At 38.5% G+C, this 25,795-nt stretch overlaps 1 protein-coding gene across 6 annotated transcripts in view; it reads right to left on the bottom strand.

Annotated features, from left to right (window-relative positions):
* The window catches only part of Osbpl6 (oxysterol binding protein like 6), a 193,280-nt gene extending 168,670 nt beyond the window's left edge, over positions 1-24,610 (bottom strand). For all 6 annotated transcript variants that reach the window (XM_026391988.2, XM_026391989.2, XM_026391993.2 and 3 more), the window contains exon 1: positions 24,424-24,610. The gene's annotated coding sequence lies outside the window, so the exon portion shown is untranslated. The remainder of the gene's footprint in view (positions 1-24,423) is intronic.
* Between the last annotated feature and the right edge of the window lie 1,185 nt (positions 24,611-25,795).

Raw genomic sequence — 25,795 nt, 5'->3', positions numbered from 1 at the left:
GACAATTTCAAACAGCCTTAAAAACGGGGAATATATCCCCACACCCTCCTTCACTGCTTCAAGCAGAGAAGAGCAAAGATAAGGTAGAAAACTAGGTTGACCCAGGTATATCACTCCTTGTTATATATTCAAAGGAGTTAAAATCAGCATACTACACTGAAGGAGCCACATCAATGTTTATAGCAGCTCAATTCACAATAGCTAAGCTATGGAACCAACATAGGTATCCATCAACATAAATGGAAAAAGAAAATGTGGTTTACATACACAATGGAATATTATTCAGCCATAAAGAATTACTTTATGACATTTGCCAGCAAATTGATGGATCTGGAGACTATCATGGTAAGTGAAATAAGCTAATCATCACCACCCCCCAAAAAAGAACAAAGGTTGAATGTTCTCTCTGATATGTGGATGCCAACACACAAGGGATGAGGAGGGAGTAGAAGTTCAGTGAATTAAATAATGGGTAATGAAGGGAAAGGAGGCAAATGGGAATAGGAAAGACTGTGGAATCAATCTGACTTAAGTTTCCTATGTACCTCCATGAATATACTATACTGAATTTCAACATCATGTACCTCCATAAGACTGGGATCCTAAATATAATAACATATACTCCATTTTTTATAAATATGTCAAAGTAGACTCTACTGTCATGTATAACCAAAAGGAACAAATAAAAAGAAAAATTAAAAAAGAAATAGTGGCAGAAAAAGTTCTAACTCTGGAAATCAAAACTCACAGATCCAAGAAGCTTAATAAACCCCAATGGCACAGGAGACTTAAAACCACCTCAAGGCTGGAGATATAACTCAGTGGTAGAGAACTTCCTTAGCATGACTGTGTCCTGGGATTATCTCCAGCACCACACACACACACACCAAAAAGAAAAAAGAAAGAAAGAAAAGAAAAGAAAGCCACATCAAAGCACATCATAATCAAATTGTTCAACACTAATGATAAAGAAGAAAATCTTAGAGCAGCCAGAGAAAAGAGACTTAATATGGTACAAAGATAAGGACAAAAAACATTTCTCATTGGAAGCAAAGCAACCAGGATGTAATACCTTTAAAATACTGAAATGTTACCCAGAATTTTATACCCAGTGAGTATATCTTTCAAAATCAAAGGACAAAAAAAAAAAAAGGGGGGACATCTTCAGATATACAAAAGCTGTAAACTGTAAGAACTCATCACCATCAGATCAAGAAATGTTAAAGGAAGTCCTTTAAGTAGAAAAAAATGATTTGGAATGGAAATATGAATCTATAAAAAGGAATGAAGGTATACAATAAATGGTAAATACATGGCAAATAAATAAGACTTTTTAATTTGTTTTAATTTATCTTATCTTTTCTATTTAAAAGATAACTGACTGCTCAAACAAAAATGGTGGCAGTGTAATGTGGTATTTATTACATAAGTGATTTTAAACATACAACCAATGTTCAGAAGAAGAGAAATGAATAAAGTTCCAATGCTATAAGCACTCATTGTATTGACACACTAGAACAGGTGATTAATAACTACAACCCAAATTCTACCTGGGTTCTGCCACTCCCAAAAGAATCTATATGTATCTACTATGTGGCTCAATTTTAAAGCTGACATTACATTTGAAAAAGCTCTACAATTTTAGTAACCAGCAAATGTAAAAAGACTCATGAGTCCTAATTACCTGACACACTTTTTGGAATGAATAAGAGTACCACTGGTCTCTGTCAGCATTTTTTTCTACATCTGTACATATATTTGCAAATCAACCCTAATAAATACTGTATCTCAGGTCAGGATGGCTTGGTAGCCAGGTATGTGATCAATAATCAGTAAAAGTAACCGTTCAGCACTGGCTTGGCGACCTCACTTAACTCTTGGAACTTCATTGTCCTCATCTACAAAGTGAGGAACACTGACCTGATGACTTCTGTGATCTGAGTAATGTTGGAAAAGCTAATGTATTAGTGAAACCTTAGGTACAGAGGTACTAAGAGAATATGATGACAAATACTTTTGGTCATCTGCTTCTTATAAAGCACTCTGCAGGTAATGCCAAAAGAACCATTATTTAGAAGATGCTGAGCTGATTTTACAAAAATCTGCTGCCCACCAATTCCCAACACCATTCACCACTATTTTCTTTAGACATTAGTCATGGTTCTTAACTACCTTCAAATCAGAAAGGTGAATTCAATCTAAATATTCAACAATATATTAATATAATTTGTAGGACATACAATTTTAAGAATATTTCTCTGGAATTCCTGAATAAACTCAAAATTTCAAAGAATTCTAGAAAATACTATAAAATTAACCAAGTATACCTCTGGATAACACTCCACCACCAACCTCAAAATGAGACTACAAGGGTCCTGTTAATACTGTCATCATACTTACCCAGCAGAGGGGAAATAATATTGGGATTTGTGGGTAGTTTTTATAAAAGTCTGAAGAGAGAATTTTTTTAATATTTATTTTTTAGTTCTCGGCGGACACAACATCTTTGTTTGTATGTGGTGCTGAATGAATTACAGTAGATGGGGTAGAAAGAGAAGATGGGAGGGGAGGGGAGGGGGGATAGTTGAGGATAGGAATGGTAGCAGAATACAACAGTCACTAATATGGCATTATGTAAAAATATGGATGTGTAACCGATGTGATTCTGCAATCTGTATTTGGGGTAAAAATGGGAGTTCATAACCCACTTGAATCTAATGTATGAAATATGATATGTCAAGAACTTTGTAATGTTTTGAACCAATAAAAAAATTAAATTTAATTTAATAAAAAAAGTCTGAAGAAACAGAACCTTGCTTGCATTTAACTCATAAGTCACTGTTTTACAAAGACATATCAAATGGCTTACTTTAAACAAAAAGTAGCAACTAAAAAGCTCCAGTACTTTTCCAACTTAAAGAAATGTAATTTAACCTTTCTTAACTTTATTGCTCCTTTTGAAAAATGTAATTCCTAAACCTTATCATTTTACATTATTTGGCCAGCTCACAAAGACCATTAGACATTATTCTCAAAGAATTTTTAAAAAGATCTTTTTGTAGTTGTAGATGAACAGCATTCCTTTATTTTGTTTGTTTATATGTGGTGCTAAGGATCAAACCCAGTGCCGCACACATGCCAGGTAAGCGCTCTGCCACTGAGCTACCCAGCCCAATTTTCAAAGAATTTTTTAAAATATTTTTTACATAGAGAAACATAAATAATTGTCAATTAGCTACCTTATAATGGACATTTTGAGACTAGAAGTACAGCATTCCTTTATTCAAATATGTGTTTTCTATTAAAGTTTAAAGCGATAAAGCTTCAAGGTTTTTTTTTCAGTGTTCCCAAAGACTAAAGTGTAAACACAAACTAAATAAACCTATAATTTGCCTCTCTAATGGCAAACAGCTACAGGGTCATTTTATATGAGTCAATTAACAAAAATTACATATTTAACGACACAATATTGAATAGCCATTATGTACAAGGCAATGTGATGGGAGGGTAGAAAAGATGAATAGAGAGAGCATTCTATTTCTATGAAAGCCTCTTAATAGCTTTAGTTTGGGGGATTTAACAAATGGGTACAAAAAAAAAAAAAACTCTTAATGGTTATCAGTCCTGCTGAGGCTCCCCATGACATCTGAGCAGTCACTCAGAGGCAGCAAAAAGTTGAAGACTAGGTATCTCAGAGAGCCAGGGAACCATAGGATTTAGCCACAAAAAAAGGCAATAAAATAAGTCTTCTAAAAAGGCCCAGAAAAATTCTTAGCAGTAAATACCCAAGCAACCCCTCAGGAGCAAATCAAGAGAAATATTAAGTATGTGGAAAGGGTAATGGCTGGAGCTTGGGGAAAAACAGAAGAGAGAAGCGAAAAGAAGATGAATTTTTATTTATTTAAAGTAGACTTTGAATGGTAAAATCAAAAATCAAAATGCTGCCTCTGGATAGTGACGCATGGAAGCTCCTGTTTGATTTTTTTTAGATTGAGTTTTATGTTAATGTTTCTTTTAGTCACCAAAAGGGATTACTAATTTTGGTCATATTTTACCACCTACCAGATAGTATTTATACACTGAACATAGCAAAGCCTGAATTGAGCATCCAAGACATCCTATGGACATATGCTGCATCCAGTTTCCTCTCAATATGTAAAAAAATAAAATAAAATAAAAAAAGTTCACTGTCATTATGGTATAGTCACTAGACACCAACAATGTACCAAATGCCTGTTGAGTCAGACAAAGTTGAACATGAAGAACTTTTTCTATTTTCATATCCATTATCCAAAAAACTGAGATCAAATTAAATTTTCCTTGGTCATTTTAATTGTATCTTTGAGAGTCTGACTTCTAGATCAATGACTCCCTAATACTTCTGATAATATTTGCTGAGATTTTACATGGGCTAAGAGAGCCCAGACTACTTAATGCAAACTCCAGAGGTAAGTCCTAAGGTGTCTCGATATCATAGATGAGGAAACCACTTTGGGCAACTTACTTAACCTTGTGCTTTGTTTTTCTCATCTTTAAAATGGAACTAATAATAATACTAACCAATAACATTATTGTGAGAATTAAATGTAAAGCATTTAAAAGTGTCAGATACATAAACTGTACATGCATCAACTATTATTACTGTGTCTAAATTTTTACAGTTCACAGGACAATTATTTTTATTAAGCCCTCTCATACATTCTTAAAGGGAGTAAAATATGATTTAGAAAAATATCTGAATGTTGTCAGGGTGAGTAATGAAGGCCTTAAAATGTTCACTTCCCTTAATCTAGCAATTCTAGGAAGTAATCAAAGTTGTACACAAATAATTTATGTACACACATAATTTATCAAGTTATGTATAATACCAAAAAAGCACCTAAATGTCCAACTAGAATTGAATAAAATATGCATGTTCATAAAATGGCATATTCTGCATTGTTTAAAAAATTAAGTTTAGCTATCAACACACACAGTAAGATCAGTGGTTGGCAGGGGGTGGGTGGGAGTGGGATGCACAGGAGAACACAGAGGATTTTTAGAGTGGTGAAACTCTTCTACTTGATACCACAATGGTGGGTGCAGATTGTTATACATTTGTACAAATCAGTAGGGTGCACAATAGCAAGAGTTAATTCTAATGTAATCCACAGACTCTGAGTGATAACATGTATCCATGTGGATTTACTGATCCTGACAGAGGTGGAGGGGGTTGATGGTGGAGGCCATATGTGGGGGATGGGGGTAATGGTGAATCTGTACTTTCTGCTCAATTTTGCCATGAAGCTAAAATTGCTCTAAAACACACAGTTTATTTTTTTAAATTATGTTTAAGACAGTAACTCATGACCAAAAATAAACATGAGACAATGCTGAGTAACATAAAGCAATTTGTAAGTAATTGAAGGATATATCCAACTGTTAAGAGTTAGTTTCTAGAAGTAGTATTATAGTTTAAAAATAGTTTTTCTGTGTTTCTAAATGTTTTTATGATGAACTTGTGTTACCTTAAAAATCAGGAGGCTGGGGATACACCTCCTTGGTACAGCACATGCTTAGCCAGCACACAACACTGGGTCTAATCCCCAGCACCACGAAAGAGGAGGAAAGTCATTTAAAAATCAAGAGACGGTTTTAGGACTTTCTGTTAAAATATTACCTAGTTTTCAAGTCAAAGCTATTTTTAAAAAGGAATATAAGCTAAACATGAAGAAAGCAATGACTAGCAATGAAATGATGTTCTAACATCTCCACAAACTGGAAAGATCTCACCAATTACTTAAACCCCACTCATTCATTCATTCTCCAAATATTTATTGAATACCCATCATGTGCCAAGTCCTGAAAACTCAGCAGAAAATAGACATTGAAAATGTCAAAGCCAGGGGTGATGGAACACGCCTGTAATCCCAGCAGCTTGGGAGGCTAAAACAGGAGGATCAAAAGTTCAAAGCCAGCCTCAGCAAAAGCAAGACGTTAAGCAACTCAGTGGGACCCTGTCTCTAAATAAAACACAAAATAGGGCTGGGGATGTGGCTCAGTGGTCAAGTACCCCTGATGCTCCTGAGTTCAATCCCCAGTACTCCCCCTCTCCCACACACTCCCACCAAAAAGCAAAAGAAAATGTCAAGATGAACATAACCAAATAAGCACATCTGGAATGCAATGTTCTCAGATTGTAAAGAATGATGGACGTGCTAGTAGAGTTTCAGGGCATATCTCTCTGACATTTGAGCAGACAAGAGAAAGGTTAGGAGGAGCCCACCAGGTGAAGCAGTAGGAAAGAGTGTTTTTAAAGAAAAAAAGAAAAAAAAAAAACAAATAAACAAATGCAAGGCCCTAAAGTGGGAATAACTCTGTTTTATTTCAGAAACAGCAAGAAGGCCAGTGTGATCATGGTGAAGGTGGATCTTAACCATCCTACATCTAAAATGCCTTGGTGAATAAGGCTGTACAGGGCACCACAGCACTGTTATCTATATTAGTTAGAGTTCAGGTTTCAGGGCTAGTCTGAGTTTGAGTGTAGTGTGGCCTTGGATGGACTGAAAGTTGAAGTTGGCCTTCTCATCTGCGAAATGGAAGGAATATACCTGCTTGCAAGAGCAATTACAAAACTATATATAGCTTTAAATCAGAAGATAATCATCTCAAATGCTTGGGAGAATATATGGCAAACAAAATGTTAAATGAATGGTAACTAGTCTAAAAATTCTCTTTAAGACATTAAAAAAAATCTAGAAATTTCCGTATACATAGAATTTTCTCTCATGGATCTCTCTTTTTTTAAATATTTATTTCTTTTAGTTCTACACAATGCCTTGGTTTTTTATTTATTTATTTTTATGTGGTGCTGAGGATCAAACCCAAGGCCTCGCATGCACTAGGCAAGCACTCTAACGTTGAGCCACAACCCCAACCCCTCTCATGGATCTCTTAATGATGGAGATACATTCCAAGAAACATGCTGTTAGCCGATTTCATCATTGTATGGACATCATACAGTGTGTTTACACCAACTGAGATAGTACAGGTCAATCACTCCATATGAATGCTTGATGCAGTGAAACCCAAGATGTTTGGGACTTTGCTGGCTTCATATGGCAAAAGAGTAAATTTTTTATTTTTATACATAGAAGGAGTATATTCTAAAATGACAAAAGTATAGAATACATAAGCCATAAATAGCTCATACATTATCAAGAATTATGTACTGTGAAAATTTGGATTGCTACATTTTTATACAACTGGCAGGGAATTAGGTTTGTTTATACCAGCATCACCACAAACACATGAGAGATGCATACTGCAAAAACATTAAAAGGGTTAAATTTGCTAGGCGATAGGATTTTCTTGACTCCATTATAGTCTTCTGGTCATGCATGTCATGCATGCTGCCATGCATGCAATCTGTCATTGACAAAATAATCATTATATGGTACACTGCTGTATATGAATCATATAAGTACACCAAATTGTATACCACCTGACTTAAAGAAATTCCATTACATATTTATCTTGTTAAGAAAAGCCAATGAGTCCCTGTATTGTCAAGGATCTCCAGAGGCACAAAGCCAATAGGTATCTACATGAATATATGAGCGAGGACTTAAGACAATTAGCTCATGTGATCATGGAGGCTGAGAAGTCCCAAAACAGATCATCTTCAAGCCATAGATCCAGGGATACTTATAGTGTGGTTCAGACTAAGAATTAAGGCCTCAGACCCAGGGAAGACAGTGACATAATTCTCAGTCTCAGGCTGAAGGCCTGAATCCCAGGGCTGCTGGTTTAAGACCTGGAGTACAAAGACCAGAGAGCCAAGGACAGGAGAGGAATTTTGTATCTCAGCTGGGAGAAGATAGACATGTGCACCCTTCCTCAGTTTTTGTTTCCTCTGACCTGTACTTGATTGGATGGTGCCAGTCACATGCTGATTCCTCTGGAAACATCCTCAGAGACACACCCCCCCAAGCAATGCACCACCAGGTTTCCAGGTATTCTTTAATCCAGTTACACTGACACCCCAAATTAACCATCATTTTCCCCAACTAAATCTCACTGGCCCCCTAGAGTTTGCAGAGGAAGTACTTTCCAATCTTTCTTAATCCTCAACCACCTCCCTTTGATACTTCTGAAATATTTGTGAACGTCCATTTCTTTTCCTAGGAATTCTTCCCTTTCTTGACTGGGACATGATTCTCAGTCTTTCACCAGTTAATCTGACTATTCTTTTTCTCCCTCAGATTTCTCCTCCTATTCTTCCTGTTCCTCCAAAATGTCATCAGTTCCTAAATTTCCATCCTTGGTCCTCTAAGCCACAACATCTCCCTGCGTGCTTCCCAGCCTCCAGAGGTCCTCACAGCATTAAATCGTACTTTTACTTTATTACACACCATATTATACAAAATTATGTCTTTCCCTTCCTGTAGGATGGGCTGGTTCTTGACAACAGGATCAAAAACTTAATCATCTTTCTCCCTCAAGGTCTAACAATCTTTTGAACACAGTCACCGCTCTAAGTACTAAGCAGGTAAGCATTTAAAATACTTTTAGCAGGCTGTTAATATTAGGACAGAGTCTTGACAATTTCCTTTCACTGTCAAATTAGGTTCTGATTTATAATAAAGTATAAGAGGCACTATGGCAATAATTCCAGTTTACATAAGTCTTCCAAATTAATGAATGTATCTAATTTTTAATTAGTATGTAAAAAAATAGCACTTATATAGCACTTTCTACTAGCCCTGTTCTAAGAAACACACGTGAATTAACTCACTGTATCCTCCCAACAACCCTACATGATATGTACTAATTTTTATATTTCCCATTTGACAAATGAGGTAACTAAGGCAGAAAAGGGTCAAAAAATTTATTCAAGGTCATGTAGCTAGACAAAGCCAGGATTTGAATCATGTAGGATTGGTCCCAGTCTATGCTTAAAACCCACAGCCTTACCTAAGTAGTAGTGGTACTATAAAAATCTAATTTTGCATGAACATTTTGAACTCACATTTAGAGCTTTTTATGGAGGCCTGTTATCTCCAAATAATGGTTTTTCTGCATTAGAGAAAACATATCTGTATTTACATCAGCATTCTGTCTACAGCATACATACACAATGTGCTAATATATATTTTGTAATGTCTATATTACATTAAATATTATAATATTTTAAATTACCCTGTCTACCTATAAATACTAAGAGGTGTTAACAGCTTAATTCAAAATCTTCCTAACAATCCTCAGAAATGTAAATTTCCACATAGATTTTTAAATACTTTTTAAATCAAAGAATTTTCATAAACATGGAACCTAAATCAAATTAGTGCTACTTACAGAGCACAACCACAACAACATTGTAATCTTGTTGAAAAATCGCTATTTTTAACATCTTAGGCTTTTCAAGACTATAATTATCCTTAATTTCTTACCACTAGAAAATAATCGCAACTATTACAAGGTCGGCTTACTTCTCAGATGTTGTTAGAATTAAGGCTTTTAGGTTAATAAACCTACGTACAGTGATGAAGAATTTTACTATTAAAATGCAAAGTTCACTTTAAATGAATAGAATTCTTAAAATGTGATTAGTCACTTCTAGTAGAATTGATTTCTCAGAAGGTAATTTTTAAATAAAAACTGTCTTTGACCAAAAGTAAAAGTAATCAAGAGTGTTCAAAAGTAAAATCCTAAAATCCTATTAACTTTGACCATAAAAGTTACTTGCACAAAAGTTACTTGCCCAAAATATCTGTACAAACAGACATTTTGTTTGTACATTTTAAGGGTGCAAAACTTAATGTATACCTTAGACTCCAACAGGCTCATTCTCCTGGCCGCTCAATTGCCTTTTCCTCTGTCCAGAAGGGATCTGCATCCAGAATTTCCCACATTTCAGGTTCAGCTCAAATGTCTCCACCTAACATGGCCTTGCCTGGACAGTCCACCCATATAAATCCACTGTGTGGGTTGAACTGTATCACTTGAAAAGATACATTGCAGTCCTAATTTCCAGTACCTCAGAATGTTGCCTTATTTGAAAATGGCCGTTCCAGAGGTAATTAGTCAAATTATAAGTCATTCTGGAGTAGGGAGTGCCTTCAATTCTTTATAACTGATGTCCTGCCAGTTAGAGAGATACACAGACAGGGAGACTCAAGGAAGGTGGCTATGTGAAGAAGGAGACAGAGACCAGAGTTAGGATGCCACAAGCCAAGGAATGCCAGGGATCCCAGAGAGGCAAAGAAGAATCTGCCTCATTTCAGATTCCTAGGCTCCAGAACTATGAGAGAAAACATTTCTGTTGTTTTAAGTCATCCAACCTGTGACACAAATATACCTACCAACTCAATGACTGCTTTCTGTCCCATCAGCCACTTTTATTCTCCTCATAGTTCTTAATGGTATCAAAAACATGTACTTTATTGAATGTCTCTCTTCATTAGAATGTAAGCTCCATGAGAGCTGGCAGAGCCTTTTCTGACTTCAGAGCAAGCCTAACACATAGTAGGTACTCAAAAAATATCTTGTCTAACAAATTAATGATCTTGAGAAAAGTGAAAGGATTAAAGAATATCAGAATAATTCATTTCCGATATTCCAGTAGTCAGTGTAAACCTTCTTATAGTCTAGGAACAAGGTCCTATCCCAGATTCACTTAGTACCAAATGAGTCATTGTGCCATCCTAACAGTAGGGACCTATGTGGAAATGAACCTCTGAGCAAAAGAAAAGCAGTTTCGGCAAAATAAGAGGCAAGAAACACTCTTTACCTACTACTTGGAAGATGTATCTGAAATAAAATTATTTTTTGGACCAATGTTTCTCATGTGGTCAGAAGAAAAGACTCATCAAGGGAAGGGCAATATGAACAGGTATCAGAGGCCTGACCACTAGTGGAAGAAAAAAGCAAAAGTTGGTTATGAGTCCATGAAGAATTTTGGGATTATTTGGTAAAGAAGTAAGTAGGGCTGCCCACCTCTACAGCCCCAAAGTCATTTGTTCTAAGCATGAAGAAGAACAGGCACTATTAACCTTCAGTCACCAGCATCGTTTAGAGACTGCTACGGTCTCTATGAGCAACTTTTTAAAGTGTATTATATAAATCATTCTAGGAAGATTTCCAATTACAAAAAAGACTTAAAATTAAAGCGGGGGAGGGCTTTGTGTTTAATGGGGTAAGTATCAATTGTGGATAAGTATCAATTCTTTCCTTAATGATGGCAGAAACAAGGAGCTGCAGAGCAGGGACCTTCACTCTAAGCAAATGTCTAAGGAGCTTTGAAGACACAAAGAAACAGTGAAGGGTCTGCTCCTAGTAAAGGAGCTCACTTCTGCTTGGAACAACAAAACCACAGTGAGGCAACCAAAGGAGGACCACAGTAGTGCAGGGATATGAAGCAGGAATGGTAGGGGGAAAAGCAGCTGCCCTTGGGTTTTGTGAATACTGGGAGACACTGTGAGCTAGAAGTAAAGGGAAACAGAGACCTGGGTTGGAATGAGCAACAGCCAAAGGCTGAGAGGATGAAAAACAGCCAGGCAGACAGAGGGAAGGACACCTGCAGGAGCCGCTAGAGATGCACTGACTATGGTGAAAGATGCCTATGGTAGTCCAAACTGGCCAGAAATGGGGATTTTCTACTCAGAATTTCCACAAATAACAAAGTAATTTTCAAAGCACCATAATGTGGACCATTTACCAAAAAAAAAAAAAAAAAAAAGACTGAGCTGAGTGTAATGAAATGGTAACTTGTACTTGAATTCCACGTTGTTTTAATTTTATTCATTTATTTATTTATTTATTTATTTTTGATACTGGAGATTGAACCCATGGGTACTTTGCCACTGAGCCCCATCCCCAGCCCATTTTTATTTGTTTGTTTTTGTTTTTAAATTTTGAGACAGGGTCTTGCTAAGTTGCCCAGGGTCTGACTACATTGCTGAGGATGGCTTTGAACTCATGATCCTTCTGCCTCATCCTTCCAGAGTCTGGGATTGCAGACATGCACTACCATGCCTGGCCTTTTGAATTTTTATAACACTCCAGGGGAGGAGTTTACCATTAATCAGTTATCAATGAACGGGTAAATGGAAATTTTTTTTTCATACCCGGGATTAAACCCAAGTCCCCTTAACCACTGAGCAACATCCCCAGGCCTTTTTGGTATTTTATTTACAGACAGGTTCTCATTGAGTTGCTTAGGTTCTAAGTTGCTAAGGCTGACTTTGAATTTCCCATCTTCCTACCTCAGCCTCCTGAGCCACTGGGATTCCAGGCATGCATCACTGTATCCAGCTGGTAAATGGAAATTTAATGTAGTGATGCTTATATTTTCTGTCTACATAGGACTTAAAGGACCATTGTTTTATGCTCATTTATCAGAAGAGGAAACACTTTGAGAGATTACTGACCCAAGATCAGCTGTTTGGTAAAGGAGGAAGCTAGGAATACAACTTGGGTATCCATCCACAATAACATTCCAGGGTTCTTCCTGTCGAACATATACTGCTTTTCTGAGAAGCGTACAACACAACAAAAAGATGAAGGCTGTTTTCACAGAAGGATTTATTGAAACAAGTTGCATGTGTGGCAGGGAAAAAGAAGCATCTAGCACAATACCATGTTTGCATGCATTTATATGCCACTGTCTCTCCAAAAGAAATGCACTTAAATGTCTGTTCCTTCATGTAAAATTATACCTGCTCCCAAAATTCCACTAGAAATTAGATATACAAGGTACAACAGTTCAGGATCAAATGCATCCTGAAATTTCCACAGCCCTAGAAAGACATAGGACGGTTTTCCAGATACTTCCATATGTCCTCCATGAAGCCAAGCATTCAAAGGTCACTGCAGTGTCTTCTCTTCTATGGTGTAAGCATCTCTGAACTTTCTCATTCTAAGCTTTACCATCCAAAGCAGGTGTCACCATTCTGTGACAATGAAGGCTTCTTATGCCATGCTGCTACCAGCTAACTATTCTTCCGACTTCCCAAATAAACTTGTTTGAAAAAGAATGTAACCACCAAAAAATCAGAACTTACACAAAGAAAAGATATGCATATTATTTACCCAATTAATTGATTAGGATATCTATACATACATATTTAATGTATAATGTATATTTAATGTATAATGTTATCCATACATACATATTTAATTCTAACTTCATGCTTAGAGGTTAAAAGAGACTGACAACATTTCCTTGCCCATCAGTATCATTTCTGATTTAAAATTACAGATTCCAATGAAGAGTGATGTCGATTAACTTTGAATGAACATGTATTAATTATAATAATTAGACTATTTTTACTTCTTTCAGAAAATTTATTTTGTAGCACAATGGCTCTGATCACTACCAAGCTTTTCCTCTTCTTCTGTATAACTCATAACTATTCTTATCACTGCTTATTCAATTCCTATCAGCATTTGATCATTCTTCCCAAAGCAATGACCCATTTGTTGAGGGCCACAGCCAGAAGGATGCCTGGAATTTTGCCAGAGGGAATGGTTGAAAGGTGATGCCAGCGAGCCATTGAGATGATGACGGTTAGTTAAGCTGTGTATTCAGTTGTATATTAGACCTTTGCTGTCCTGCAATAGGGTGGCTCTTGCTGCCTCAGGCGCCCACTACTTTGGAGTTCCCATTGAGTTCTGGGGAGGGGGGTTCTGAGAGAGGTGGAGAGCTGGGAGAGTTCCCGGGAAGTGTGCGTGGAGTGCTGGTGGAATTCAGGAATAGAGTTGCTGTTTGAATATACAAGTGCTTTGTGGCGGCTCGGTTACTTGTGCCCAGCCAGACTGCGGCACCCATTAACTATTCAGGTGTTATCTCTGCTTTTTCTTCTATTCTAGACTCTAATATTTGGTACCTCTTTGCAGGCTCTAAGTGGACTAAGACATGATGAAATAATCACTCTTAAGAAGCATGTGTCTGGGAGAGAGTAGACTCCACAAAAGGTCCTGGAAGTTACTATAAAGTACGTCAGGGGAGGAATATTTCCAGAGATGCAGAGATAATCTATCTCTATAACAAGAGGGTTGGAAAAGATCAGTGATTGCTAGAACTGGCTCCCAGAACCAAAGGTCATTTTAGAAATTGCAGATTCCTCAACACCACACCAAACCTCTGGGGTAGCAGATGATCTAAAGGCTGTGACCTACAGAATAGCTTTCTCTTACGTTGCCTCTGTAAGCTGCATTTGATGGAGTTAGCACAGCAGTTACTATCCCCATTTCCATGCTGTCCCAGCCTCTGTCCTCTGTTATCCACTGTCTTCCACGTCTGTTCTACCTGAGCTCTTCTCCACACCCTAGTCCTATTCATGATTCTTGAGTCTTTCCCCCAGTGAGACCAGGTCGCAGGGGGCACAGTAACAACAGCAGGGCACGTAGGGAGAACAAAAATGTACCAACTGTGTTCCAAAGGGCGAATACTTCCAGTGTCCTTTCTCTTTGAATGTTTGCCTGTTGAGGATTATTTATGGCAATACCACATTCTTCTATTAACACAGAGTGAGTCTTAAAGTTGCAGAGAAATTCTAATGGTTAAAAGTACTCAACATACTTGATCAGCACAAATGATCCTCAAGAAACAAACAAACAAAAAAAACCTATCTTGGTTTGAACAGATAATTTGTTTATGTGTTTAAAAATGCAAAAGGGAGTGAAGGATGGTCAGTTAAGAAAAAAAAGTGTCTCTCCCATTCCCAACCCACCCTCCCAGAGTCAACCACTGTTACCAGTTTCTTGGGTAATCTTCCAGAGACAGTGTTCACAGTTACATGCATAAATACATCACATATTCATATTTAACACTAATGGCCATCTACTGAAAGGGTAAAGTTTCTAAGCTGCTTCTAAGCTGCAAAGCCTGAGTTAAAATGTAAAGGACCAGGCATTGTAAAGCTGCTTCTAAGCTGCAAAGCCTGAGTTAAAATGTAAAGGACCAGGTATTGTTAAGTTCCTATGCTACACTCAAAACCTGAAATTCCTGTAGTTGTTAGGACAATTCCCGGGACTGCCCAGTAGATATTCCCCCTGACCATTTAGTTGTTTAATAACCTAGGACCCAGTGCAGCTTGGCACATAGGCATCTCAGGGCCCAAACCAATCAGTTTGAATGTACCCCGCTTCGTAGGACTGACCTATCACTCCCGCCCGACCTGTTCCCGCCAATGAACGGACTAATCATGTTTGAGAATTGTTGTTCAATTTTCCCGCGCCTCATGATGATTTGCTCTGATGTATGCAAAGCTCCCTCCCTCCCCAAAAAGTGTACTTAAGCACTGCTTAACCCCTGCTCGGGGGCTCTTGGCCGCTCTCCCGTCTTGAGTGAGCCTGGAGCCCCAGCGCGCTGGATTGGATCCTCAATAAACCCCCTTTTGCTGTTGCATGAGTCGGTCTCTTAGTGGTCTCTTCCTCCGACGTTCGCCGGACCCTTACACTACTACTCTGTACCTTGATTTATTACCTTACAAATCTTTCCATATCAGCAAATATAGAGTGGTCTCAATCTTTTTAACAGCTCTCTAGTTTTGTTTCTGTTCCTAATTAATTTGGCCAATTGTTCTTTTAAGTTTTTTGCTATTAGACAATTCTATAATAAGTGTCTTTGTCAAACTCAGTCTAGAAAGTATAAATACACCTGTAGACAAATTTTTTAGAGTTTCTGGGGTGAGAAGGTAGGTAAATTTTTAATTTTGGTAGATTTGCGAAATTGCTATCCATACATACTTTACCATTTTGTTCATCTACCAACCATGTATGAGCCCACTGGTTTCCCCAAAGCCTTGCCACCATAAGATATTAGCAATGTCATGACTTTTGCCAAACCAATAGGCTAAATAGTGTAAAATGGCATTTCTCCCAACATCACTTATTTGTAATTCCTTTTCTGTGAACTGTTTCTGCATGTCGTTTGCCCCTGTCCTAATCAGTCATTTTTTTCTTCTTGATACATAGGAGGTCTTTGAATATTAAGAATATTGTAAGTAGTATCTTTCTAGTATACTAAAGTTTATCTTCTGCTTGTTATACATGTGATTTTTTTCTCAAATGGAGTTTAACTAATCAATCTCTTATCTTGCAACTTTTGTATTCTTCTAGATGTTTAGATGTTTAAAGACTTTTTTTATATAATGGTAGAGACAGATACCTTCCCTAACATCTAATCTCCTTAAGACCTCAGACTCACCCTGCTATTTCCTCTGTTGGCACTTCTTGAAATGAGACTAGAAGACAGACAGGGATACAGTATCCACCCCTCCCCTCTGCTGACCTTCCTGCTTCCTTACTAGTTCGCGTGGATTTTGCTCTGTTCTCCCTTGATTCTGAGAGTTGCATGTGAACCCTCTACTTGCTTGGCCTATGTTAGAATTCATACTCCCTTTATAGTTCTGGTTTCAATTTGAAGTTTATTAGGATCAAAAAGAATTTCATTAATGTCTTTTCATAATCAACATGCCATTCAAACTGTGCTACTTTGTGCTACTTTTTCTATTCTAGGGAAATTATATGGCAAAAAAAACTGTTCAGATGTGTTGCCTGATGGAGTGAGAATATGCAAAAGCTTGTCTAGCTGCTAGAGATAAACAAAAAGCAAAAATATCATAATTTTAAAATAAAATCAGTCTTTCAACTTCAGCTCCAGAAATGACATGTAACAAAATTTATTTATTTTAATATGCTCTATTAGATACTTCATTTGGCAAACTTTAGTAGCTGATAAATTTGTTACATATGGTAACATTGTATTATGTATAAGAAAAATCAAGGTAACCTCCTCATATTTGTAATAAGGATCCGGAGGATATGTAGCTTAGTAAAGGAATGCTTGCCTAGAATGTGACAAGCCCTGGGTTCAATCCCCAGCACAACAAAAATAAATAAGTAAATAAAACTTAGGCTCTAGTTTAGAACATGAGAAAGAAAACTACAGCTTGAAATTGAGGCCAGGTTTATTTTAGGTTTGACTTTTGAAAAAAAGATTCTAAAAATAGACTGTTGTTCTCCCATCTATTTCTATACTCTTTTCAAAAAGGTAGATAGGTCTGTCTCAAGTGCTATACTGAAAATTGCCTCAGTAAGATTCAAGATTAAAAAACAAAAAGTTAATGTTCTATTCCTGACCCAATTCCCCCTACACTTTTATTTTTTTTCTTTTATTAGCATATGGAAAAGAGATAGAGAAAGCATCTAGCACAAGGTCATTTTTCTCTATTCTTTCCTGTTAAATGACAAAACAGCAAGTATTAAAATTTTAAGTGTGTGTGTGTGTGTGTGTGTGTGTGTGCGTGCGCACGTGCATGAGAGAGAGAGATTTTAACTTTCTACGCCAGTCACTTGAGAAGAATGATAGATTAATATTCTACTATAGTTGTTGCTTTGGCTCAATTCTAATTCATTTACCCTTAGTTCTTTAATTTAGGGAAGAGCTTTATTTCATGTGACCTATGACAGAACTAAACTATTTGACACACTCTTTTCAAACCAGATCTACACAAAGGGCTAGGCTTCACTGGACAAGTCTCTGGGCTTCTGTTTTTTCTCACTTGTAAAAATGGGAGATGTTGGAATAGAGGATTTTTAAAACTGTTTTTAGCCTTAACATCTTGTGAGTCAAATGCAAAGGTTATTCAAGCATCAGGCCAGTTATCAAATAAGAGTATTTCTAGTATCTGGTTATTTTCTGTGTGTGTGTGTGTGTGTGTGTGTGTGTGTGTTTATCAATCATACTGTGGACTGAACCCATAGAACTCTACCACTGAGCTACCTTCCCAGTGCTTTATAATATTTATTTTAAGACAGGTTGCTCAGACTGGCTTAGAACTTGGAATCCTTCTGCCTCAGCCTCTTGAGTCAATGGGATTACAGGAGTGCACCTCTATGCCCAGCCTCTTCATATATTTTATAAAATGACATGCAGTTTTGCTTGAACAGAAAGATATAATCCATCATTTCTAAAGGAGAAGATAATTTTTATATTAATTATGAATTCTTTGCACTCAGTCTCATATACTGGTGAAATTTATTCAAATGACAGTCTTACAGTACTTTATTTAAATATTATTTATTTAAACTTATTTTGGCTTATTTAAATTTACTTATTTATACTTACTTTAATAGTTAAATTTCATACTTGATGTTTTCTCTAGCCCATTTATCCCTTAAATAGTACTGGATATTAAGCTACTTGTGTTTGGCTCCTCTCCTAGCTCTGCCTTTGGTCAGCTTCCTACAGATTTTTCTGAGACAATGGTCCTGTGAAATGGGATTTTTTCATACAGTGTAGTTTTTACTTTCAAGTAATAGACCAAACCATTGTCAGAAGAAATCACTGGAATTTTCTACTCCCTATAATTCACTACCTCCTTAAAATAACCCTTATAATTTACAGATTTTTAACATTTATATTATAAGTGATTTTAATACCATAACTACACTCATACACAAAGGTAATGAACACAAACTCACAATAGACAGCTAATCTAACCCAACAAGAACTTAACTTCATCTTGAGACTATCATGGCTCAAAATACTCAATTCCTTATAATACCTAAGTTGGGTCTTTAAATAATTATCTCCATTTTCTACTTTTTCCTTTAAAAATCAATTTAACATTAAATCCTATTCCATTCCTAACAACTCTGAATTAGTCCATCCAATTGTCCCTTCCCTAACCTCTGTCTGGTTACTCTTAGATAATATATAAATGCCTTTCTGACAAGAGGGCTTACCAAAAGCTTAAAGCCTTCTCTGCTTTAAGAAAAAACAATAAACTAGAATTACATTTAAAGTAACTATTCTTTGCAAGGGCTGACTTTTTTTCTACAGCATTCAAAACTCAAGAAGATCTAAACATAAATTTAGATAAAGTTTAGGAAACAAAAGAAAATAACAGATACTTCCAAAACTCCACTCAGAGCCACCCCACATACATGGCTACATATTCAATAATGACTGGTTTGGGTGGATCCTGTTTCAGCTGGATCCTCCAGAACAGATGTGTTTGTGATCAGCAATTAATACAGTGTCCGGCACACACCTGATGCTCAACAAACACTGGCTGGATGAATAAGACAGGCACTAGATGCGCCCATGTCATTTTGACACCAACAGACCTTAGTTACCTCTCTGAAAGTGATCAGCCTGGGTTCAGTAATTGAAAAAAAAAAAAAAATAGATGAAAAAATGCCTCGAAGTTCATGAAAAGTCAGAACCATGCCAGAATGGCAGACAACCAAGTTCAGTAACTGGGATGTACTTCATGCTATCCCTAAATTTAGTTATTCCTAAAATTAACTTATTTCATTATTTTAACCAAAGCTATTAAGTCCATTCTGAATTTCAACTTATTAAACACATCCATTTTGGGAATGTAAGGAATAGGTAGCTTAGGGAGGAATGTGGATATCAGCCCCCCAAAACAGGAGCTATCAATAATTTTGCTCTTAGGGATTTTGTTAACTTCTGACTTTATTGGTAAATGACACATTTTTTCCCCTTAAAAGATCATCATTCTTAAGAGATCATCATTTTTTTTTTTAAATCACAGATGCAGCCACATTTCCATTTAACCTCTGTTGAGTGGGACTACTGGCAAGATGTTTTCCAAATTACTATGCTGGAAAAAGGCTATGGATTTTGTTGGAGACAATGCTAGTCATCAATTATCATAACAGTTGATGCAGAATCAGTAAAGAAAACGGAGTTAAAGATCATGAAAAGATGTCAAGAAACATAAGCAAAATCAGAAAGAATTTTAGATTATAAGAAAATGCTGAAAGGGGGGAGAGGAGGAGAGGGGAGGGGGGATAGTAGAGGATAGGAAAGGCAGCAGAATACAACAGACATGAGTATGTCAATATGTAAATCAATGGAAGTGTAACTGATGTGATTCTGCAATCTGTATATGGGGTAAAAATGGGAGTTCATAACCCACTTGAATCAAAGTGTGAAATATGATATATCAAGAACTATGTAATGTTTTGAACAACCAACAATAAAAAAATAAAAAAGAAAAAAAAAGAAAATGCTGAAAATCTATCACAATATTTATGAAATAATTAACTACCTGAAATAATATTCAGTCAAAATGACATTTTACATTATTCCAGAATACCCTAAGGCGGGGGTGGGGGTGGGGGGGGGAGCCTTTATCCTTATCCTTACAGGAAAGCATAAGCAACTCTTTATTATAATAAACAGAATTTAAAGGTCTTTTTCAAGTGGGTGTATGTGAGAGAATATAATGTGCTGTTATCTTGCAACATGTGATCAGCAACAGTAGGAAAGCAAACATTACCCCTAAGGGTTCTAGTCCCTCCTTCATCCTGCTACCTGTGCCCATGACAGGTGGCTACCTACTATCTTCATTTTAGATATGCAGAAACTAAGGATCAGAGGTTCCTGCCCCCAAAATCTCACACCACAGGAAACCAACCTGATTCAATTCTTCTGACTTGATCTCAGCACTCAACTCCTGAAATCCACGCCTCGCTGTCAATGCTGAGACATCTTCGTGCCTTAACCAAGATATTAATTACCTCATTTATGTCAGTAAATAATAGCACAAAAGGATTTTATATCATCTTACCTCTCAGACTGCTCCACACACACTCATACATCAGCAGAGGGTCATATTCTCTGATGTGAGAGTCCTAACCACTCACCAGAGCACCAAGTAAGTCCGTGTGTTCCAGTGAGAGCTTGTTTATCTATTAATTCCATACTTGTTGTATCTTAACCATAGTTAAAACTCCACTGCAGCTTCTCTATTTCATTTTTTTCTTTCCATATTTTTATTGGTGCATTATAGTTGTAAATAATGATGGGATTGTTGTTACATGTTTGTACATGCACACATATATACCAATGTAATTTGGCCAATACCACTACATTCAAACATCTTTAACTCCTTCCTCTTCTTTTAAAAAATATTTTTAGTCATAGATGGATACAATACCTTTATTTTATGTATTTATTTTTATATAGTGCTGTGGATCAAACCCAGTGCCTCAAACATGCTAGGCAAGCACTGTACCACCAAGCTACAACCCCAGCCCTCTTTTCTTTTTACCTAGTATCATAAGACTAGAGTTCTTCCCCCTGTGTTTTTGAATCCATTCTTCTTTTTCTTTTTCTCCAAACTCAGGAACATTTATCCCCATCTGCAGCGCTGAGGAGGGGTCCTTTCTTGAATGCCCCTATCACCATCCTTCATCTTTCAGCCCCATAGACTTATTTTATAAATACCACAGAGTGGTTCACTGTTGGAAAATTTATCATGGCTTCCTCCACTTCTGCTCATATCATTTCCTCCGTCTGAGATAAACTTCCTCTTCTTGGCATGGCCACTTCCTACTCATCCTCCTCTTGGCATGTATTTAAACAGGGACAGCTTCCTCATCTTTCAGCTGACATCTTGTGGGTCTTCTGCTACAGAAGCCTATTGTCTTGTGACAAAACTGTAGTGCTTACTTTCTTTTATTCTTAAAACTTTAAAATCATCATTACTGATCCATGCATAATCCTCTTTTTCTTTTTTAAATGTAACAATCACCTACGAACTTTTCACCAAACCCAAGTACTAGATCATTACCAATAACTTACATCCATCTATGTGTTCTCCCCTATGTTATCTCTAACAAAAGACAGCCGCCATCCTAAGTTTTATGTTCATCAATCTCTTGCTTTAAAAAAAAAAGACTGTGTGTTTCAACATATACATATATAAACAGCTGTTTGTGTTTGTTTATTAGTGTTTTTTTTTCCTTAAATTAGTACAACTATTCTGGAACATAATTTGACAATACCTAATAAGTTGAATATTCATGCAACTATATAAACCAACAATTCTGTTCCTATTTTTACCTAAGATAAATGTCACACATATGCCCCAGGAAACATGAATGATCAGAGCAACACTGTGCTTTATAAAAAATGAAAAACAAACAAATGAATAGCCACTGGTAGGAGAATAGAAAAACACTGTGCTACAGGACATGTAATGGAATGTTGTAGGACAATGAAAAGTCAATGAACATACAGCATGAATGAATCTTCGTGATACAGTGATGAATGAATGGATAGTATAAAACCCTTTACAGAGGTTTTTAAAATGAAAATTATTACTTAGCCCTTGCAGGAAAAAAAATCCCTCTTTTGAGAATTTATTATCTTTTCAACCAGACTATAAACGCTTGAGTGCAAAGACATCCCTTTATTCTTACTTGTGTCTCCCACAGTGCCTAGACCAGTCTCTTGAACACAGTGGATATTCAATAACTAATTATCCACTGAATGATCATTGAATGGTAGCTAACCAAGACATTTTAATAAAATTTAAATCTTCTTCTTAATCTAATAGCTATTAGTAGTCACATGAAACTTTTGTCCTCTTACAATTTTACTTAATTCTCTATCTGCAGTACTACTACAAACCTCCAACCACAAACATTTCCTCTTAGAAGGACTTTATCCTTCTTGTTGGAGTAAAGTTAACATAAGGGTAAATCAACCTAAGGATAAGAAAACATATATTACATGATCCTGCAAAGTCCTACAAAACTACATTATACTAGAGACATAGGAGAAATCCTTATCATATGAAACCAAGTTATCCCCAAAGGTAATAATCCCTCTACTGAATGTGTAATTGTATTATCAACATCACAACTGAAAGTACAAGCAAACCAGGATTTTTTTTTTAAGGCTTCCTAAAAGCCAAGATTTAAAATTTCAAAATATTTTGTATTTATTCTTAGAAAAAAATATTTTTAGGAAAAATACATTAAGTCTAGCTTTAAAGTATATTAGGAATGACATTCCACCAATCAAGACCTTTTTTTTACAACCCAATGAGGGTTGTGCATATTCTCCTAGGTGATTATAGCTGAGTTACACTGCAGCTTCCCTTCGACCTTGGGAACCCTGCTCATTCCCAGAGTTACTGCGAGGTCTTCCCTTTCACTTATTATTAGTCTTTGTATCTGCAATGCTGTAACATTAGAGAGGAATATCAAGGCTGTGAAGTTGCAATACCCAAAACTGTAGAAATGCTTCCAAAAAAGCAAAGTGAGGGGATGTGGAAGAAGGACAAAATAAAAACAAAAACTAACAAAAGGAAAACAAAGTTTAATTATAGTGTAAGATGGGAAATTTCTTATTTTTTCCTTTGAAAACTACATTCATTAATAAGCTCTGTGATACATAACTTCATTAACATGCAGTTTTCTAATTTAAGAAAAAATGTTTAAGAAAGATTATTTTGCTACTTAGGGAAAATATCACCATTGACTATAATATACAATTTGATCAATCTAGCCCAGTGATTTTAAAATGAAAATTCTTAGGAAAGGCCATGTAGGAGTTTTTGTCCGGAGAGGGAAATAATCTGGCAACCCAGTAGGTTCACTTAGTTTTGTGTCGTTTGCTTCATTTCCATTATGTAATGCTTTCCCCAAGCTTTAGCTCTCCAGTTTAAGCAACCCTTCGGGGATATTACAGAATTGCCACAAAATCAGTATCTAGTCATAACTTTTCAAAAACAGCTTAAAAGCTGGCTTGCGGCTGTGTCTATATACAGTAGAGGCTTAAGAAAAAAAAAATCTGCTGGTGTCATTAGTTCTTCCCGGCTTCCTCCCCAGGTTTCCCATCCCCTCCTCCCCCAGCATCCCCGGCGACAGGATCTCGTATCGGGCTGCTCCTGGCTTGTTGCAGGGGAAGCACGTCTTGACTGCAATGCAAACCCTGTCCCGATCTGAACCAGGGAAGGCAGATTCGTCCCTAGCCACGAGCGTGGACGAAGGCTGCAGAAAGGGCTGCAGGGGCGCCAGCAGGGGGTGGGCAGGGGTGCCCAGCGAGGGCAGTCCGCAGTGCACGCGCACAACAAAACCCAATGCACAACTTCCCCAGCTGCTCCTCTAGGCTCCCCGGATTCCCTAAAAGGTGCGGCGTAGGCGTTAGCTCGCGCGGGCGCGGACGCTCTCACCCGCGCGGGTTCGGTTCTCCGCTGACAATTACATCAGTCCTTCTACCGGCTTCAGCTTCAATCCCCAGCCAACCTGGGGGTGGGGGACTGGGGCGCTGGGTTGCGCGGGGGAATGCGGGCGCGAGTGCCAGCCGGCCGGAATTCCCCGGCAACCAGGGGAGGGAGGGCGGCGTGTCGGCACCGTGACACAGACGCCCCCTCCCATCCTGGCCGCGCTAATGACTGACACTACCACCCCCAGTTCCAGGTCACCCAAGCAATCTCGATGGGGAGCCTCCAGGGGTCCACGATGCCTTAGGGGCCCAAAGCTACGTCTGATCACCCGTGCGTCTCTTGGGGTCCTCGGCCAGCCGGACGCGCACAATGCCCCGGGCCGCGTTGCGGGCACTGTGGTGTCCGCCCCAAGCATCCCCTCTACAGCTAGGACACCTACCTGGGGGGCGGGCAGCAGTGCGGCGGATGCTGCGGCGATCACCGCGGGAGACGGGAGGCGGGAGACGAGAGACTGCCCCGGCAAACAGCAGGCGCGCGATCTGGCGGAGGAGCGGAGGCACGGGCGCCGCCTGTGCGCGGGGCCGCGGTCCCCAGCACCGGCAGCGGTGGCGGCGGCGGTGCTGCGCCTCCAGTGGTCCGGCGCGCCGCAGCCCCTCCTCTCCCACGGGCGGGGCGCGCTGGCGGGGCGGCGCTCCGGGCTCCCCGCCCCCGGCTCCAGCTAGCCGGCCGGACTGGAGTGGAACCACTGGCGGCGGGCGGGCGCTCCCGCTGCGCACCCGCCCGCTGAGCGCCCCTCCCTGCGCCTCCGAGAAGCTGGGCGCACTGCTTTCGGTTCGCTCGAGGTCCGACTGCCTGGGCTCACCCCGGGCCTGGCCGCCGTTGGAACCCCTGGGGTCTGGAGATGACCCACCATTGGACACCCTAACCCGGCCGCAGAGGTGGGCTGGCGGAGCCTGAAACAAATGGCCTCGAATGACTCCAGCGCTCAGGCCTTGGAGCCACTACGAGCACCGTGGGAGAGCGAATTCAGAAGGGAGCAGCTGCTTGGCTGCCTCCCCTAAGCGCTATCAGGCCGCTGTCCCTTGGCACCCTTAAGAGACCGTCATTCATTAGTCCTATACTGTATGCCGGTTCCCTGTCCCCGTCACTCGGGAGCAAGAACTTCCTAGATCCAGAGAAATACTTGGGTTCTTTCTGTAAATGGAAGGACTGGCGGATTGCTTCAAGTCCTTGGCAGAGCCTAGCAACGTCAGCCCCACCTCACTACAGCCTTTCCACTCCTGAAACGTTTCCACACTTAACGCTGTTCTGGCCCATGTCCAAGAGCAGACTGATCGAAAGGCAAATTTGCAGGGAGGGACGGGGTAATTTAAATATTTGCACAGACATTTCTTCTGTGAAGGGATGACTGAGGAAATGTCAGCATGTCAAGACATTTCTGTCATCACCATCTTCAGGGAGAAAAAGTCCAGAGGACATTGACTGGGCCTCAGGAATGCTTACAAAACAGCTCTCTTGGATGCTTTGTGGGCTCTCTAGGAGGGGATAGGTATGATGCCAAAGGGACTTTAAAAAATAAAGAACTTCCTCCTCATTGAGGCAACTTTGATGGCATTTCACTGTTCTGTCTGCTAAATAAAATCCTAATTTACTATGTAACATAGTAAACTATATGCACTCTTTCCTACATGCAATTTGTCTTGAATCTCACCTTTTGGATTAATTTCTTCCACTTTAACTAGCAAGTTCTCATATCCTTCAGTCACAAAATAAGAGATGGGGACCTCGTGATATACAACAGCCTCACCTTA

Source organism: Urocitellus parryii, chromosome 1 (assembly GCF_045843805.1).
Source record: "Urocitellus parryii isolate mUroPar1 chromosome 1, mUroPar1.hap1, whole genome shotgun sequence".
Classification (NCBI taxonomy): domain Eukaryota; kingdom Metazoa; phylum Chordata; class Mammalia; order Rodentia; family Sciuridae; genus Urocitellus; species Urocitellus parryii.
The sequence above is the reverse complement of the archived record's forward strand: the minus strand, read 5'-3'. Positions and strand labels throughout refer to the sequence as shown.